The 18,095-nt window shown below is 46.6% G+C and overlaps 1 long non-coding RNA gene across 1 annotated transcript in view; it reads right to left on the bottom strand.

The window, feature by feature from the left end:
* LOC146890563 (uncharacterized) overlaps positions 1 to 12,477 on the bottom strand; it is a 32,437-nt gene extending 19,960 nt beyond the window's left edge. Inside the window, exon 1 of the long non-coding RNA XR_014998695.2 lies at positions 9,786 to 12,477. This is a non-coding gene — a long non-coding RNA (uncharacterized LOC146890563). The remainder of the gene's footprint in view (positions 1 to 9,785) is intronic.
* Between the last annotated feature and the right edge of the window lie 5,618 nt (positions 12,478 to 18,095).

Below are 18,095 nucleotides of genomic sequence, written 5' to 3'. Positions count from 1 at the left end.
TTATCAGTGAACTGTCTGATTGCGCTTACCAACGTTAGTGACACTTTTATTTCTTTTAAGTCTAACACTTTAATACAGATTTTAGGAGAAAGTCCCGAGAGCACACTAAGCAATAGAGTACCAGCTCAGAGGAGGCCTTAGAGTAACCTTATTTTATAGTAGTACTGTACCCTTTAAAGAGGGGGTGTCTTTATTATTCTAGACATTTTATTAAAGAGTCTTTACTGTTGTTTATGTGTGTTTTGTTCTTTTAAAAAGGATATGATGATGGGATGTCCCGGGCGGCTCGCGGAGTCCGACAAGGATGGCCGTGAGTCCCTGCAGCGCCATGCGGCCGGGGGAGTCAGGCGGGCGGTTACAGCGGATAAAAGGCTCATAAGACATAGTATTATTTAAAAAAGAGGGAGACATTTATTGCTTAAAGGAGAGAAAAACAGAGAGAGAACAAAGACACACGTACACACGAGACGAGACAAACACAAACACACACACACACACACAGACACCAGAGAGAGAGAAAGATGGCGGTGGGGGAAGTCCAAAGTGGCTGGGGTGGGCGTGGTTAGTTCTTAAAGTGGCAGCAGAAGACTAACATTGTGTCCTTGTGTCTGCGTGAGTATATGCCATAGGTGCCTGCATTTGTCCAGAAGAGGGCGTGGGATTCCCTGAAGTTAGAGTTACAGGAAGCTGTGAACCACCTGACGTGGGTGGTGGGAACTGAACCCAGGTCTTCTAAGAGAGCAGATAGCTTTCTTAACTGCTGAGCCAACTCTTCAGCCAGTGTCTACCTCTCACATTCTCAGCAGCCTGGAATCAGGCATAGTTTATTTCATAGGAATAATGAGAAGAAAACAATGATTTGAATCAGCTGATGAATTCTAGTCTTTTCTCCTTTTAACTCTTAGGTTTTAACACTAGAATTCCGGATGCTTATCCCTCTTGTGATTCATCACTGGTGGCTGAATATTTAGGGTGCACTGGTACTGCTTAACCTTTGACAAATAACTGTGCTTTGATCTGGGGAGGGAAAGGGGTGAGGAGGATGCCGTATTAGCTCTCATTGTATTCCAGGCCTTTTGCCAAGTGAGTAACTTATCTGTTCTCATGCCAGTGCTTGATAAAAGTGGAATTATCTCAACTACACAGACCAGCACTGAGAAAGACACTATTTACACAGAGGTACACAATACTGCTCAGTAGATTTTAGACTTAATGCTAAGCCATTGGAAAACAGATGAGAGAAACTGAGATGTCCATGGGTCGAAAGACAGAGTGTCAAGTCTGGGGTGAGCCCCCTGGCTCAGTGCTGAGGTCTCTGCTAACCTGGCCTTGGTTTTAAGTCTCTCTCCGGATTTCAGTTACTAATTTTCTAACCCATAGTTAGTCTTCCTACTGGATAACGATAATTTCCTTTTCACATTCCAAGGTCTGTCCTTCCTTAGAAGAGAGCCCTAGTCTAAACTTGGGCTGACATCCTGTCTGCGCTGTTGGCTAAATGATGGGAATGCCCTGGAGGTCCGTCTGTACAACTGCCCACACTGACGGAGAAGAGAGGGCCTGCATATAGGGTAGAGAGAGCCCTGTTTCTGTCTGGCTCCGTGGCTTGGTGTCATCTGGCTTTGTGAAAAGCGGCTACAAATACCTCTTTGCTTCAGACACCACAGAATACAGAACTGAGGAAATTGTCACCGTCAGAGATGAGAGGCTGTTAAATAGAATACGGCAAAGGCAGGTTCTTGTTGTGTTTATGCAGATTAGAGCATGAACATGGCCCCAAAACATGTCTGGGACAACTCAACACGCCCGCCTTACCCCAAACCTGGGTGTGAAGTAACAGAGCATATCCTGTATGTCAGGTACCAGGCCTTTCCCACAGCTAGCACCAATGTTAACATTGATGACTGCTTCCCCTAAGTGACCCCGGAGGGTATCACAGAGAGGTGTGAAAACCAGTGGACCCAGGGGGGCGGGCAGGGAGCTGTTGCACAATCACTAAGTATCAATAGAAAGAACAGGATGAGGTTTCGTAGGAGACCAGCTTCCTACAATGAGAGAGAACTCACAGCAGTGAACTGAGTCTGTGATTGCCAATGCGACTCTGCATTTAGCGTGGATACAGAAGATGGGGGGAACAGTTATGATTCGGTCTGTACACTATAGTAAATGGGTCTGGTGTACCGTTCCGCGTTCACCTCGTTTCCATCTGTATTATTGTTCAACAAAATGGCAAATTCATCTAGATTGTAGTCAGACTGGTTGCTTCCCTACATCAAGGAATGACCACAGAGCAATACATCTCACTGAAAAGGAAAGGAAACGGATGTTCGTTAGTGCTTCACTTTGCAGAAGATCTATTCTAAATAATTTGCATGTTAGCCTTGCAGAGTCTTTTTTCATTTCTAAGCATGCATTAATTTGCAGCAAATACCAGCTTTCTTCAGGATGTCATATTCACGTCTGTGATGCGTTTTCATCCTATCTCTCCATCACCCTTGCCCTTATGCATAGTCTTAGGGACAACTCAGGTGGCGGTTCACATCCTTCTTTCTAAGCAATCAACAAAGACGAATCACCTATCCATTCAGGTGGCTGTGCCTTGGTGCTGCAAGATGGTGAACCGGGGTGCACCTGGTTCAAACAGCCAGCTGAAAAAACCAGACATCCAGCACAGAAGTTTGCAGATACGATCAAGGAAACTCAAGTAGCAAGATTCACCGAAGGTCTCATTAAAGAGCAGCTTCCAAGAGCGCTGCCCAAAGCTATTTAGATCTGGCCCAAGATTTTGTTCCAGGGATGAACCCAAAACAGACAATGTGAAGAACTCTGACATTCCTTTCACATGTGTGGGGCTTCTGTGTTAACAAGAGAACAACTTTGATCCTCCAATCAGATAACCAGGAAGTGATCTGGAATCCTTTAAATATTCATTATCATGCTCCCGGCAGAACACAGGGGCAGACATTTTTACTCCCACGAAAAGACTAGGCGGGGCCCCAGGCAGTGTCAGGTTCTTCAGCTTCTGCTTTGAACAGGGCAGGAAGTGGCTGAAGATTAACAAAGTAAGCAAACTTGTTTGCTGCACCAACTGTAGATCGGTTTGAGGGTAACTTCGGGGATTCTGAACTCTTGGACTGGGCTGCAACGTTTCCGTAACAGCTAATGACAGGCAGCAAGGCAAACAGACATGACTCATACGAAATGCTTCAGTTTGGTTCTCATAGGCCAAATTTGGTCACTGGGAGACCTTTAAAGAATAGAAAAATCCCTGTCTAACTAATCGCATTCAAAGGGCAAAGCATCCCTCAGGAAGAATAGCATCCCCCGCCCCCAATACACACACACACACACACACACACACACACACACACACACACCACCTTTTTCAGGAGTCACCAAGAATCCCTGTTAGTCAGCCAGGCCAGGCTACCTCCTCCAAAGGCCTACTGCTTGACCTATGCAGGCTGCCTAGGGTCGGTTCCCATGGTACACTAGAAAGTCTCCTGTTTCCGGGTAGGGTCGCCAGCAGTGGCTATGAAAGCCAGTGGAATGGGGAAGAAACAGGAGAGCTCTCCCAGATATAAAATGGAGTCCTGAGGGTCACACACCATCTCTAGGTCTGTAGGCCACCTGCCCCAGGCCGCTCTGCTGGGGTGTGAGCCCTGCTGATTCTCCCCCAAGCATCCTTAAGACACAGCTGATCTCTGGGACTTGTTTGCTTCCCATTTTGTACTTCTAACCACCCTGTCCACAAAAGCTCACCTCTTCCACGCCCCCTCCTTGATGCTTAGTGTCACCCAAGACCCCCTATTCTCTCCACTTCCCGTTTTGTCCCTTGTTCTGTCTGCTTTCCACACAGCAGCTACAATGAGTTTAAAGCATCCTTTTGCCTTGCTGTAAGGGCACACTGCAAACGTAGGTGCTGAAGTCTGGGCGCCAGCTCCCTAGAGCTCCCGTCCCCCAGAACTTTCTTTCTCTCTTCACAGCCCTTTCTGAGCCTTCTCTCAACTCCCTCACCTGGCAGATTTTCCTTTATGAGTGCCGACTGAAATGAGGCAGCTCTGGCACCTTCAATTCTGTGATCCTATTCTGCCACGATGCATTTGTATTGCTGACTAGCTTTTATTCTCATTTGTTCAAACACAGGGCTCACCCCCTATTCTACCAGTTGATATTTGCAGCCTGCCCCAGAAGCTGGCAGAGAGTAGGATACTCACAGAGAGACAGAGGCAGAGACAGAGACAGAGACAGGGTTTTAATTGCCTCTGACTCATCGCATCTAGGCTCAGTGAATTTCACAGGGCTTTTAGATCCGCCCACTCCGCAGGTGGAGATTGCCAAAGACAAAGGGTAAACCTGATTTCACAAGGTCCAGGGCCTGTGGAATAACTGAGTAGGTCTTTCAGGGAAGGCTGGTGGGGCAAGCCCTCTCCTGCCAGAGCAGAGACAGCCAGGCACTTGTTCTGGAATCACTCATTTCCTGTTAGCTCCCACAGCCCTGAAGAGCCGCTGAGCTCAGGCTGAGCCCTGTGTGGTGGGGAATGTCTTCACCTGAGGGCCTTTCTCAGGGAAAGTCTGGGCATTCCAGTTTGGTGCGGTCTGCAGCTGACGGAGACAGGTGTGTCCAAGACACTCAATCGTTCTCTTGGCGACAAACAGCAAAACTAAAATCTAAACCACAAATGTATTCATAAGGAATCCAAGTCGTAAAGACAGCCGGCCCTTGGCCTCAAGCACTGAGTTTCGTTGTTTGTTTTCTGTCCTGACATCTTCAAATTTACATCGGAATAAAAGGGCTGGGGCAATGGTAGGAGACTTGAAGCCAGAAGTTAAGTCTGGGCGGCTCACTGACTGAAGGCTGAGCCTCTAAAATGGGCAGCATCTGTCTCATTATTCCAGTTAGGGGAGAGAAGGTGAGCGGTCAGAGGGCTGGCCTACTGGGCCAAGAGTGACAGGGCCAGGCGAGAGGCGCAGAGCCCCGCTCGCTCGGTGCCAGCTCTGTGCAGCTGCTCTGCTCTCAGGGGCAGAGGTTTCCGGGGAACCAAGAGGGCACCCCGGAATGGGCAGGACAGTCAAAGTGTCGGGAACCGGATCAATATCTTTTTCTAAAACACTGGCTTAGCACAGCTGGTGAAAATGTGCTGCTTCTTTTTGTTAGAGAAGACGTGTAGTATAAATCACACGGAATTGGCCCTTTTTTCTTTTTCTTTTTACTTTGGAAATAATGGGGCCCTGGTAATTTCAAACTGCATTTGTCTCTTTCTCCTGATTTCACGATGTTTGGCCTATTTTTAGCTACGAGAACATCAAATACAGGAAATGGTTATGGAAGAAACGAACACAGCAGAACTCTGTAATCAGAAATACAGACACGCTGGTGTAGTATACTTGCATACAATTTCAATGCAACCGTTTCAACTTGCTATAGAGTAAAGTACATGGGCCGTGGAGTCAGGGAGGAATGAGGTTTTCCCTTCAGTGTTAGCTCTGAAGGACCTCAAGCAAAGCCTCAGTCCCCCCTGGTCCCTCCCTGGTCCGTAAAACAGAACGACAACATAAGCCTGCAAGGATTACCGTGCAAATACAATGACACACAGCTATAGAGTAAATACAGCCACATTCCCAACTCCTAACTGTGTAAATTAAATGACGCACAACTGTCCAGTCACTACAGGACACAGCCATATTCCCACTCCCTAACTGCTACCAAGTTACCACCTAAAAATAACCAACTTGCCATTTAATCCTTTACAGGAAAACAAGGGCATTGAAACCATCTGGCTAGCTTTGATTTCAGCTAAGTCCCAGCTATGATGCTTAGCAGGCAATGGGACGTTTTAAATTATTGTAAAATCGGCAAACAAAAACGTATCATGAAGCAATATGTCTGGACTATTAGTTGTGTGAATATAGCATATTAATGTCAACAGTGTGAAGAAAATGAAAAGTCTAGACCTTTTTCCTCAGTGGGCGAGGTGTCTGTGTAGTGGAATTCTATTTTAGTGCAGCCAAATGGTAAACTTCCTGTGTTCTGAATTCATTATCATCGCCTGCCCTATGAAGACGATAATGGTCAGCAAAACCAGGGCTATTTTGGTACCAAGTAGAGCTAAAAAATCTTTTTCATCAGCAAAATTGAAAAGAGACACGGAAAGGACTTTCGTGTTGGCAGTGAAGTCGGTGACTATTTAATAGTCACAAAACTAAACCTTGTTGATCTAAAACAATTCGGTATGCTCAGAAAAAGAAAAGATAACTCACAAGAGAAACTGTCTTAGATTTCATTTTGTTGCTACTGATGAAAATGTTCTTCATTAAAGAAACGTGTAGTGTGAATTTAATATATGGGAGGGAATTCTGGGTTCTCTGGCTTTCTCTTTAAGCAGAAAATAACCCAAACACTGCTTGTTTGGCTTTCTCCTTATCCTAGCAAAAACAAGGCTCTTACCACAACTTAGCCCCTTCCTTTTCCAGGGACTGAATTTGCGATTATTCAGAGAATAGAGGTTCAGTATCTTCTCCCGCTAGCTTTGAAAGATAGTTATTGATCATTCACTATGCACAAGACATGGTTTAGGGTCTGAAGGCCTAGTATCAGCAAGCAAAAAAAAAGTCTTCATCAACTACATATTGCAGGTTATTTCCTTGCCTTGATAACTGTAGTCTATATTTTGTTATAACTCAAAGGTGACTTACGCTGCCTGTGCTGACTCACTGAACAGGCCATTACATACAGATACACACACTTACACAGACGCAAACGTGCCCATGTACACATCTCTTCCACATGCAATTGTATTTTAATTCGAATCCAACTGAGCAAATATTTATTAAAGCCCAGCCCTATGACAAACAGATGCCTACCATCTGAGAATCTCGGTGAGTCAGCCCTTCAAGGAGTCTTTGATTCCCGAGGGAAGAGACTTGGGACAAAGCACCCACCAGGGAGGGCAGAGGCAGAACGCCTGATGAAGCCTGGAACTTGGAACACACCTGCTATCCTAGCTCCCAGGAAGTGGGATCAGGCTACAGAACTGCAGGCCAGCCAGGGATCCCAAGCAATGGATGCTAACTCACTCCAGGGGAACGCAGAGTCTCACTCTTAGCAAACGCGGAGGGATGTTTCCAGGGAGTCACAGAATTACCACTATTCTCTGCTTGGCAGGCCCATCATGAGCGTCACCGGGCAGTTTGTTAGAAAAACAGAATGTCAGAGATCGTCACAATCCTTCCCAGAATCCGTCAGGCTCAGAATCTGCACTGTAAAGGTTGAGGAGCACTGAGCCCCCAACACAGGATGGGATCGTAGCCTACTGGAAGATCCGCAGCCAGACCCAGCATTCCAGAAGCCAGACTTCTGCCAGCTGGGGCAAGGGACACACAGACTGAAAAGACAGCCAAGGATGAGAAAGGCTTTCTCCAACAAGCTGGGACATGTGCAGCTTCTAGGCCATGAATACTTTCTCTGGTTAGTGCCGTTATCGCAGGACTTCAGTGTGTGGCGCTTACTGCCTTGCGTTACGATGGTTTGTAGAGGTGTCTACCCTCGTTCTCGCCCCTCCTCCAATTCTACTATCAAAATTTAAAGCAGGGCTACTCATCTTGGCATCTCCTGAATCTTGGCCTTAAAAAAAGATGGCACTGCCTGTGTTCAGCTGTGCAATTGTTAGAAGTGAGAGCGATGCCTTCCCTTGTTATTCACAGGCCAATGTTGTCAGTTTGACGTGGTTCTTCATCAATTATTTGCTCGATCAGCAGCTACAGCTGAATGCTAGAGATCTTCAAGTGTGAAGTCTTGCCCCATCGGCATTCCAACCAAATTCTGATTCTACCCGCGAAGACCCTTAGATGCCAGGCTGGGGAAGTTGAACTTGATTCTGCAGGAAAACTGTTACGGTCTGAATATGACATATCCCTTCACCCCATAATGGGCCCAGCTATGACCTTGTCCCCAGCTGGTGGCACTATTTCAGAGGTTGTGGAAACTTAAGGAGAGAGCACTTAATTAGAGGAAACAGGTCACCAGGGACATGTCTTTAAATGTTAAATATGGCCCCTCCAGTCCCTTCCTCTCTTGACTTCCTGTATGCATTAGGTCAGGAGTCTCCTCTATTGCCCTCTACCCTATCCCTGCTGTCATGATGCTCAACCATAGCTCAGGCCCTGAATCAGGAAGATCTCTGAAACATTGTGCCAAATAAACCCTTCTTCTCTTCATCTTTATGTCAGGGATATTGTCACAGAGATAAAAAAGAATTTCCCCACCACTGGGCTACCCCTCAGATCAAAGTCATGGGCAAGGGCCCCACCACTGGGCTACCCTATCAAGTCTTGCAGAGTGATGTCTTATAGAAAGCAAGAGCTGGCTGTAGGGTGAAAGGCACATTGAGAAACAAGAGCTGCACACTGTGGGCTACAAGAGGAACGGAACTTTAGTGGATACCGAGAGACCTGAGGATGGCGGAGGTAGCACTGGTGAAAATGACGGGCTTGCCCGTGCTTCTCCGTTTGTTGATGTTGCCTCCCAATCGGTCTCGAAAATCTAACTACTGTGTCCACCTCCATTTCTACAGTCTCCAATCTACTCAGTCCCATAGCTACCAGGAAGACTCACACTGTACGCTGTTGCTACCTCTGGTAGAAAGAAAGCCAGAATGGCCTTTAAAAAACACAGATTCAGCCAAACATAAGGATATACTCCTTTAGTCCCAGCACACGTGAAGCAGAGGCAGGCAGATCCTTATGAGTTTGAGGCCAGCCTGTTCTACATAGCTATGAAATGAGCGCCTGACCTACTAGAGCTACATAGAGAGAGCCTGCCTTTAAACACACATCACACACGTGCGTGCACATGCACATGCACATACATACACATACACACACACACACGTCAAGCCATTCCTTTCTCCAGCCTAGAATTCCCCAGGCCCACTGCTCACATCATTGCACCACGCACACGTTGTGACTTCCCCTGGCCAACCGTGCTATCACCACCACCTGGGATCCTGCAGCGTTGTCTTGATCCAATTGTCTCGGGTCTGCTATGCTTCTCCAGTTACAGAACTGTCATATTTACCAGCATCTGTCTTGATCTTCTGTCATAATCATGCCCACACATCCTATAACCCTGGTGCAGAGTACAGTGACCGGCTCGCTCACAGTTCCTGCCTATAGAGGCTACAAGATCTTAAAAATCCCTAAAAGTGATTACAAAATCAGATGACCCTAACACTTCAAGAAAGGAGGATATACTTAAAACTAAAAACTACCTTAATTGTTAACTTCAATTTTGTTTGAAATGAAGTTTATTTACTTATTTTTTCATGTTTGTTAATTTATTTATTTGAGTTTTTAATTGAGATTTTTAAAGCTATGATTCTTGAACTCACTGACCTTGAACTCACTGTGGAGTCTAGGCTAATTTGACTGCAGAGCAGACTGACTCAGCCTCCCAAGCGCTGGGATCACAGCTGTATGCGACCACAAGCATCTTTGCTTGCTCTTTAGAATGTGGTTCTCTTTGCCATTTGAGGTGATTTAGGTGTAGTGCTAAGTAACATAACACACATTCGTATTCATGTCAACCACCACTAACTCCCAAACTCTTCTCCTTCCACAATAGGTCTCTGGAGACATCAAAGTCTGCATTCCCCCCTCTGCCCATCCCAAACTGAGTTGTCCTCCCAACCCCTCACCCATGGAGACTTCACTTGGGCTTCTGAGAGCTGGCAGGACTTGCCCTTTTGTGGTTGACTTATTTCCCTCAGCGTGATGTCTTCAGGACTCACCCAGGGCTGGCGTGCGTCAGAATTCTAAGGCTGAATCACATCTCCTTTCCAAGTGTAACTCTTTGTTACCCGTCCATCCACTGATGCGTGCACCGCCTTTGGCTTTGGCTTAATGGGCATAAGGATCATAAGAGCCTGTGTGCACCGGTGACTGCTCAGCTACTCTCAGGCCTCGGGGTGCAGAACCAGAAGTAGGCTTGCTGAGTCATATGGCCATTCTACAGCCAGGCTTCTGAACACCGGCCATGCTGTGTTCCACAACAATACCTAACTAGAGGGGGCAAGGATTCTACTTTCTCTGCCCTTGGTGACACTTAGTTCCTGGGTTATTCCTGTTACAGTTTGTTGGTGGCTCTGCTAATGGCCCCAAAGTCCATACAACATTTATGACTGGGTTGTAATACAGAAACGAGGATGGCTGAAGTTCCATTTTTGTTCCTTAATTCACAGAAGGTGCTGGATGCCTCCAAGTAGAGTAACTTATACAACGTTACATAGAACAGGGTGAATCATTGGAGCCAGGCCTCTTTGTGTCTAAAGTTTCTAAGAGTCTCTTGACACCAAGTACAGAAACGGGGAATAAAAACTGTTAAATACCAGAGTTTGGGGTTCATTGGAGATACCGATGAGATTTTGTGTAGGACTGAGATGGAGTCCTTGGCTTGAATTTTTCCTTCTAAGTCAGATAAGCCTGGGGAAAGCTGGTGGGGCCTCAATGAACCTCAGTCTGCTTGTTTGCAAAGTGGAGATGATAATACTTGCCTGCCAGGAGTGATGAAAAGATTAAATGAAATTATGAATCGTCCCATAGAGTCCTGATACTATATACCCAGGCACTAAAATAAAATAAAATAAAATAAAAAATCATGATATTTTCTTTACCTAGTTACAGATTTGACTTGGTTTGAAGGTAGAGCCTGCGTTAGCTTGGCTTTAGCATATTTCTGGTAGTTTCCAGTTTAGGGAGCGTTCGAACAAAAGGTCAGAGGAACAGCAGCAGCAGATGGACTTCCTGAACCGTGTGCCAAAAGGATCCTTGGATGTCTTCAGGGCACAGCCTCCACCCACCGCCCAGTGTGGAAGCTCAAGGGCAGCCCCCAACATTGTAACCGCGCCTTCCTGAGCACTCCCTGGTGCAGACTGCAAGTCTGATGCGGAAAATGTGCTGTGGTCATCACGGAGCCGGAGCAGCTGCTCAAGGTGGAGTCTATTGTCAAGGCTCTCCGGGTAACAAAAAGAGGAAAGGCCTATCAAAGCGTTTCCTGCTCGCAGGAGCCATATGCTTCCATTAATTCTTTGCCCTGAGTCAGTCTGTCTCCCCCAGGCCGGCATCACAGCGTGTCCACTGTCCCCGAGAACAGAACAGGCAGTTAATGTTAAAACCTTTCCAGAGGGAGGTTATTCAGTGAACGGGTTCAGAGGTCTGGTGACATCACCTGCCCTTCTCCTATGGAGGATGGCACCGAGACATGACAGTTGGGCAGAATTCTGCTGATCCTTGCTGACTGCTTTGGCGCTGTCGCAGACACGAGGCTGGGAGTGAAACTTGGCTCTTCCTGTCCCACCAAGGGGGTCACAGAGAAACAGCAACGGATGCTCTCTGAACGCTGCCTGAGCACATTCGCAAAGTCTGGAAGGACGAGCTAGGGACAGAGGCAAGCAAGGCAGCATTTCGGAGATAGTGACAGAGTTTTAAGGGCCGCGTTCGTCAGCCGTGGGGGCTGATTCTCAGAGCTGACGTGTGGTTACTCAGATGAGCTCACGGAGAAGGTGGGTGCTAAGCAGAGGACACAGCGATGAGGCAGACAAACAGGAAGGAGTTGAGGAATGCAGAGACAGCAGAGCTATGGCTGAGCACCCAATGCTAATCTGGGGCCCAAACTGGTAGAAATCAGGACACCAGGGCCAAGGGCCTGTCAGTCACCAGTCATCTGAGTGAGGTGGCCACAGATCATCCAGCTACCAGCTGACCACAGAGGAACCGGAAAACCTGTCAGAAGACAGTGACATGGGCTCAGGTCAAAGGAGGAACACGGCCCCACACAGAGCTACGTGCTAAGCACAGGAGTGTTCACTAAGTGGTGGAGTAATCTGTCACACGTGGTACACACGTGTCTCCGCGGTCAGGAGGTGAGCTCTGCTGTGGAAAGTCCGTCAAGGCTTGCCAAGGTGGGGTGAACGTCCTCAGGGCTCCCCATCTCCTTTAGCCTTCCCTTGTGCTTTGTCCTGTTATTTAGGGGTTCAACTTCTCCCTTCAATTAGTAAGTCAGGAGTCACTCTTTATATTGCAGATGCGCATTTTCTTAGAATGACTGTCTTCCTGAGTCTCTCAGCTGCGGTCCCCAGGATGTTGAGTTTCTGTTCTTTCTTAGCTTACCTGCAGAGGTCTGGGTAGTAAAGCAACCGATCCACCCCAGCCTGGCCTGAGCAACCATCTTGTCTCGTTAGTCCTGTGTTTTCAGACACCTCTGAGAGCAACAGTGAGCCTTTAAAATTTAAAATTACAACTCAGTCCTTTTACATCTGTTTAAAATGACAAGAAACAGTTGTAAAGGAGTTGAAAGAGATGTAGGTTTGAAATCCATTCAGTTGCATGTAGACCCATTGATATCTTTCAGGAATGAAACAAATTTACATGTTAGGATTGGTCTTCAAATGTGAAAGAAAAAGACCTTCACTCTTGACTCCTCATTGTGACTGAAAAAAAAAATCAAGACAAAAATCAGATACTCCAATTGTCATTTTGTCTCTGTAACATCCTGCACTTACTTAACTGATACAGTTTAACCAATTCATCTTTTAAAAGACTATTTAGGGTAACACAATATGATCTTTGTAGTTGGTAATTGAAATCAACACCCAACAAAGTTTGGTTGATGAAACACAAGCAATAATTCCTTCCCCAGTTCCCACACTTCTCAAGAGTAGATTATGCAGCTGCCTAAACCATTCCGTTGATTCTGAAATTCCTTCCCTCTAAGGTAAGATATATAAAGTTACTTTTGTGGTCAGCACAGCCTTTTCCTTGTAGAGGAACTACCCTCCCTCTGTCATGCTTGCCTGAACAAAACGCCCAGGCTGTGGCAATCACTGGTTGTGAGAGGGCTCAAACTGGAAGAGGCCAGGACACAGTGTTCAGCTGTCTTAGATCTGCCCCAAGACATACAGAGGCTTTATCAAAAACAACAGACCGGAGTGTCAGCGAAGCTGGTTCCCAAAGGGTCAGAGAATGTGTTTGCTTCCCCTGAAGGAATTCAAGCTACCATGCTTACAGGAAAGAAGGCAATGTGCCTTGGCCAAAAATGCTGTCATTCACACAGTTCTTTCAGCATGAGACATGGCTCTGGCTGATGGGGCGTAGAGAACAGAGCCCTCTTTTGAGAGGTTGCAGTGATCTGGAGATGCCAAAGTACTTTCAGAGAGTAGCATTGAGACCGCAAACAAATACGTGTGTTAAAGTGGTATCTGTTCTTGTTAAAAACTGAACAAACACTTGTGAAGCGCCTTATACCACATAAAGCTCTGTGCTAGAGTCGTTTGTAATGTTTAACCAAGAGCAGCGCTCACACGCCCTTCCGGGCACTTAACCAGGGGCTTAATGCCACATGGATTGCTATGTCAGACTTACGGCAATCAAGAGAGACAAGCGCAAAGTGTTATGAGTCGAACAGCGGTGACAACCCATCTGTTGAAAGATCTCCGAATACGACTGTGTTGCTAGACTCTGAAAGAGGAAATTCTATGATTGGACTGAGCTCTAGTCCAGTATGATTGATCTTTATGAGAAGGGCACCTAAGCCACAGACATTAGACACACACAGGAGGATGGGCGTGTGAAAGGCTCGAGAGCTTGCTGTCAGCATGGGAAGGAGCCACAGGCAACAGCAGCCCTGACCTCGTGCACAGCCTCCAGAGCTGAAAAGAAGTAAAACTCCCCTGTTGAAACTAATCGGTCAATGGCTGTATTAGTTATGCTTGGTGTCCCTATGGCCCAGTCCCTGACAGGGCCACTTAACGGGGGGAGGATTTACTTTGACTCATGGTTTTAGACTACACAGTCATCAGGGCAGGGAATGCGTGGTGAGGTTCATGGCCGAGGGCCAATATGGCTATTACGGGCTACGTGATAACACTGTGAACCCCAAGTTGGCATTTGTGTGAAATAAAATCAACCTTGAGTCAGGAGGTAGAGCCAACAACCAGTTGGCAGAAAGTAATCACAGAGACAGTGGGAGTCCAGGAAACTGATAGAGAGACTCGAAGAAATAGCAGGGAGGGACTTTGAGTGTGGTCGTCTCTTGGTTTGGATGCTGTTTTTCAGAGATGTCAGGGAAGAGGAAAGGGCAGTGCCTCAGCCTCTCTGAGCTAGCAGGTTTTCACCCCAACCTCTGACTCCTGAGTCTTACTGCTAAACAGAACAATACAGATTTAATTAAAAACTGCACTCGGTGGCAGCAGCAGGAGCCTTATCTGGCAGGATGGAAAAGTCCTGCCTCGACCAGAGACACAAGCTAGTGTCTGCGATTGCGCAGTCACTGGCTGAAACAACAGTAGATTCAGGTGCAGCTGCTGTGTCAGATATAAAACAACCTATAGCGATTGCCGTTTGCATTGTGGTAGACTGGGAAGCCGAGAGCATATCTGAGCCAGGGTCTGCTGGAACTTCCAAGTGCCCATGACTAGTCCAAACTTCTGCCAGATATTTCTACCTCCTCAAAGTTCCACAGGCTTTCAAAATATTGACACTCCTTGAGAATGCTTATTGAAGACATTAAGTCAGGAACCTTTCAGATTCAAACCATAACAGTGGTGGTCCTAACCAACTAAAATATTCTCTTGTCACTACTAACGTGTTTGATAATGAAGTGGGTTTAATAAAGCATACCTAACTTCCTCAAAATTCTGTGTACCCAATAAAAGGCTGCAACAGGACTGGGACCCAGATCTTCAAATCATCCTACTTGGTCTGTCTTTCCACTGTCCATTATACGGTATGGACATGGAGTGTCCGGCTGTCACCAGACAGGGTCAAGGTGAGGGAAATCGGAAAGCAGATTTGTTCTTTGGCGTACTGTCGTGGCTGGTTGTTTTGCCGCATCCCCTGTTCCTCCAGGCTGTCTGCTGTGCTCCCTGTAGGGTGTCTGTGGATGAGAACCACCAGGAGGAGAGTGCTCCCGTAACTGCTGCTGGTGCTCTAACCCACATAAATGACTGCTAGTGACAATCATCAGTTATTCTTCTGAAAAGACTAAGTTGTCTGGACTAAGGAGGAATCTTCTAGAATAGCAGACAAGTGGGGACTATGTGCAGAGGGGTAAAGACATTCCCTTCTTTTGGAAAACACAGTGAGGCTGGGCGGTGGTGGCACAAATCTTTAGTGCCAGCATTTAGGAGGCAGAGCCAGGCAGATCTCTGGGTTCGAGGCCAGCCTGGTTTACGGAGTGACTTCCAGGACAGCCAGGGCTACACAGTGAAAGCCTGTCTCAAACAAACAAACAAACAAACAGAAAAGCAAAGCAAAGCACAGTGATTGCTAAGACGATGTACTCTGTGGAGTTTCACTAATAATGTCAACAGTAGGGAATGGCACACTCAGGTTCCTAGAACAGCAAGTCAAAGTAATGGTATTGTTTGGATTAGATATGATGAGAATGAGACATTTCATGATAAGGGACAAATCACACCTTGGGTTAATGGCTTGCAATGCAGCTGGGGATGATTGGATGGATAGAAATGAGCCGTGTCTTTACAGTAAGCACAACGTACCACTTTAATCTAGGTCAGTGGCTCTCAACCTGACTGAGCCGAAACACCACCCAAGGAGCAATTGCGGCGCGGAGGCAGCAGGGTCCAGCCTCCAAAACTCTGGTTCATTAAATCCAACCTGGATTCGAAAGGTCTCCCCATGGGGTTCTGCTAAGAATAAGCTTGCAAAAAAGTTCCTGGGCCTGGAATTTCCCTAGTGTCAGTAGGGAGAGCTCCCCAGAACCATGGAGTTCTCCCAAACCTTTCAAGTGGTAAGAGCTCGGCATAAATAATCTCTAAGGACAGACACACTTTGGAAGGATGAGAAAGGAAGCGATGAGAACCACACCTCCTGATCAACGTACGTGTATGCCAAATGTCGGACTAAATCCAAAGAAAATACATCAGCAAAGTGAAGGGGTCGCCTACACTACCGCAATCATTACAATCAAGATGGTACTTCCATCAACTCTTCCCAGCCGTATGTTTTCAATGAAGGACAGGATCACTAAGCTAAGAAAACTGCAGAGCCATGGGATGGACCCTCGCTCTTGGTCTTATCTTATAAAGGACCAGAAGATGCAGTGTAACCCAAGGAAGGGTTCTGAAACTCTGACGTTTTCTACCGCGGGTCACAAAGCTTTGCGAATACCCAGTCTTGGGCTGTATGAACAGAGGGTTTGGAATTAGGAAAGCCCACAGATGGTTACAGCTCTGCCCACAGTAGAGATGGCCTCAGTGACTCTGCCCTTGAGTAGAAGTCAAAGTGGGCGAAACATTAACAGAGAGTCTGGACGGGGAGCACCAACCAGCCAGAACAGACAGGGCCTGTAAGCACAGGGGACCCGTACAAGGCCACTTCCCTGGCCTTGTGCCTCTGGTGACTGTTGCTAACCATCAAAACTTCTCACTAGATTTTTGTTGTATTTGAGAAAGAGAAAATCTTCCTTTTGGTGAAATGCCAGCTGATTGTGGAAGGCTAGACAGGTCTAGTTCATCATTGCCCTTGGGGAAGACTGTGAGGATGAAAGTAGGGCAGGTGTCTTCTAGTCATAGACAAAGGTAAGAAAGGAATTTGTCCAAAGGATTAGAATCCTTCCTCCCGGGAAGTCCCACCTCACTATGGTGGTAAATACTGAGACTGTCCTCTAGAGAGGAAACAAGGCCTAGAGTGTGGGGGTGGGGCGAGGAAGTCCTCCGTGCCCCAGGTGGTGTGTCTGCAGTGTTTGGTGGAGCATGTAGAGGGCACGTTGCTACAGGAAAAACCTGCTTTCTCTAAGCTCCTCAAAACCTTAGGGGACACGATGTTTACTGCCAAAATTCTGTAAGATAATTTTGCTTATAGGTTTCTAAATTGTATCTACCAAACATGTGTGTCCACACTGAAGCAGGGTATTTTAATAGGATGGTGGGAGACACACCAAGTGCCAAGAAACTGCAGCAGGCTTGCCCGCGTAACAACAGCCAGGTAACTGTTTTTACTAGCAAAAGAGTCCGACTCAACACATCATGTAGACAGCCACGAATCTGAAGGTTTAGGCTGGGAAGTCTGTAAGAAGGCTGTTTCCCCCATCTCACCAGAGGGTCTTCCAGGTCATCAATAGCTGCCATGTAGTGGCTTGTTGCCACTAAGTCACATGCCTTTTCCCTCTGCCACACAGGGAAGAGGACACAAGGTTCTAGAGGAATCTTTGCAAGCTGACCGTGAGTTCTGCTGTTCTCTAATACATTATGTTTTATAAGGCCAGATGTGCACCACTAGCTAGCAAGTGTTAGGAGCATATGTAAAGTCCCCAATGCTTCCCATTACTTTCAGGACAGATCGATCTGAACTTGTCCTTAAAGGCCTAGTCTCTTCTAATTGTCACTCTTTATTGCTTAGTCCCCCTAGTCGCAATCCATGGAGACTCAAGCATGACCCACTCTTTCCTGCCTTTGTGGACAATATGTCCGTGGGCCAGTAAAAGATTTTCCTTCTTTTCTGCTGCTCCTCCACGCACACAGACAGGATCACACAGCAGTATAGACACATGCACACATAGACATCCTACCCATGTGGTCAAGGAGACATACACAGGCATACTGGCTCACAGACCAAAACATACAGATATCACAGATACACAGCCACACATGTATACAAATGTATTCACACATATATGTGCACTCAGATACAGACACATATCCACACAGGCGCATACATGTTCACAAGTACACACTTCATAGATCCACAAAGACAAACATAGTTTGTTCCTTTCTATCTGACTACCGGTCTCTTTGCTCTCTGTGGGTTTTTCTCTCCTATTCTCTCTGTCTCTCTGTCTCTCTCTCTCTCTCTCTCTCTGTCTCTCTCTCTCTCTCCCTTCTCATGCACACACACAAACACACACACACATACACACCAGACACAACTCTGCTCATTCAGTCACACAGACAGATACATCACTTATACAGCCATAAGACACACAGTCACCGCACATATGATATACATTCAGACACATCATCACATGCATACACTCACAGACACACAGATTCACAGAGATGCAAACATAACATTCTACACATACA

This window comes from Myodes glareolus, chromosome 23, assembly GCF_982192425.1.
Source record: "Myodes glareolus chromosome 23, mMyoGla1.1, whole genome shotgun sequence".
Taxonomy (NCBI): domain Eukaryota; kingdom Metazoa; phylum Chordata; class Mammalia; order Rodentia; family Cricetidae; genus Myodes; species Myodes glareolus.
Note: the sequence above shows the minus strand (reverse complement) of the source record. Positions and strands in the feature narration are given on the sequence as shown.